The sequence below is a fragment of the Mastomys coucha genome, unplaced genomic scaffold, assembly GCF_008632895.1.
Source record: "Mastomys coucha isolate ucsf_1 unplaced genomic scaffold, UCSF_Mcou_1 pScaffold9, whole genome shotgun sequence".
In the NCBI taxonomy this organism is placed as follows: domain Eukaryota; kingdom Metazoa; phylum Chordata; class Mammalia; order Rodentia; family Muridae; genus Mastomys; species Mastomys coucha.
In genome coordinates, this window is record NW_022196915.1 from 10849543 (window position 1) to 10851630 (window position 2088).

The 2088-nt window shown below is 36.6% G+C and overlaps 1 long non-coding RNA gene across 2 annotated transcripts in view; it reads right to left on the reverse strand.

Moving 5' to 3' along the window:
* Window positions 1-28: 28 nt before the first annotated feature.
* Window positions 29-2088, reverse strand: part of LOC116084702 — a 31054-nt gene continuing 28994 nt past the window's right edge. The window contains exon 6 of one of the 2 annotated variants that reach the window (XR_004116229.1): window positions 29-57. This is a non-coding gene — a long non-coding RNA (uncharacterized LOC116084702). Of the gene's footprint in view, window positions 58-628; window positions 670-2088 lie in introns of those variants that run through there. The other variant, XR_004116230.1, reaches the window with a different exon arrangement.

Genomic DNA, 2088 nt, shown 5'->3' on the forward strand with positions numbered 1-2088 from the left:
TCTTCTTGAGTTCCTTGTGGAATGTGGGTTGTTCTTCCTGTATTCCAGACTTCTGCACTAATAACCAAATAATTTTCATAATACTCATTTTTACTGTTACAATATTTTATACATTTTAAAGAATATTACAAAATAAAAAATGAAAGGTATTGCAGGTATTAAAGGGGGGTCTCTAAGAAGGGTTGGTGTATAAAAGTGAAGCAAAAATGTGATGTAATTCTACTTACTTAAAATATGTTTTAAAATATTAACAAATTCAGATAAATTGAAACCATGTATCTTTCCTCATCATAATGCAATAAAACTTAAATCAATTAAATAAATAAATAAAATTTAAAAATTAAGAAAAAAAAGAAATGTTACTTGCTCTCTGGGACTAAAATTGACATGTCATTTATAAAATAATGAAATGCAATTGTTCTGTGAATTACAACTACCAGGATAGCCATAGACTCAGTTAGATTTTGCCCTAACCATGTTGAGAAACCAGACCTAAGCCCACCAGAGCTGGTTACACATAAGCCTTTTGGGAAGGGCCAGGAGGGATATATAAGCCCTTCAGAACCACTGTGCTTATTTACATTATCAGCAGTGTATATACACACCATCTCCTTGGTGTCCTCCTTACCTGAAACGCTGCTTTCCATGGCTTTAGTTTTCATTATTCAACTGTAATTCGAAAGTAATAAATAAAAAAATTCGAGAAATAAATAGTTCACAGGCTTTAGCTTATGTGCTGTTCTGAGTAGCACGATGTGATCTTCTGTCATCTGTCTCCATCCTGCCCAGGACCTGCATGATCTCTTCATTCAATGTATTCTTGCTATAAGTATTAATCTCCTATCAGCACCTTAGGAGCCCAGTTTTCAGATCAACAGCCCTGGTATTCCAGTGCTTCTGTTCCAGTAACTCCTCTATAGTGGGCTAATGCCAAATCAAAGCATACACATCATCCACCCCACTTTATCACATAACAAAAGCTCCCTCTCACCTTACATTATCCTAAGACAGGGAATAGAAGCAAGTACAGTATGTGAAGATACTTTGAGGGATGAGGGGCTGTGTTTACATATCATGACTTCATGGTATCAGCATAAATGTTTGTTATTAGATAATGTTGTTAATTTCTTACTATGTCTAATTTGCAAATTAAACTTTACCATAAGTACACACACACATAGGAGAAACCATAGCACATATAAGATCTGGTACTATCCAAACCATTAGAGTGTTTAGTTAAGGGTGGGAATACAGGATCACGGATTTTTCTTCATTTTTTACTAGTGCATTTTAATGAGCTGGGTCTGAATTTCTATGACATCTTCTCTGCCATAGTGTTTTGTATTATCTAAACACACTCTCCTGTCCCTTTACATTAAATGTAATGTATACAGAGTGAACCTGAACCAGCCTCTCTCCCTTTGGTCATAGCAGGGATGAACATTGGACAATTCCTTTCCCCCAGATTAGGACTCTTCATCTCTGTCCTTTGATGTGTGGATAAAGCAAAAACTGGGGAACCAAGAGAACTGGGAAGACCCAGATGCATACTTGAAAAATGCAAATCAAATCCACAAGGAAATATCACTTCCCAGACAGTAGGATGACAAGATGAGTGAGGGCATGTTGCAGGGCGAGGGTAGAAGGACAGGAGGTGGGGACTAGAACCTCCAATTGCATTCTGATGGATGGTGGGTGCAACTGCTATGGAAAATATTTTGAGTTTTTATTACATTTTGTTTTTTTAAGTTGAACACAGAATTATCCTATGACTTAGCAATTCCAATTCTAGGTACAAATCCCCAAAAAATTAAAATGGATTTCCACACACAGATGTAGGCACAAATAGAAACAACAGTATTACTCCCCCAAACAGGATTCAATCGAAATGTCAACAAACAAATGAAAATTCTCAGCATCTTGACAGCATGATTTGGAATGCTATTCTTCAGCCATACAAGTAAGTGCAAGGCTGATGTAGGGGTGAACCTTGAAAGTGTGATTCTAAGTGGAAGAAACCAGACATGAAGGACACATATTGAATAAATTCATTTCTATAAAAGAGAGGGAAGGGAAGGGAAGGGAAGG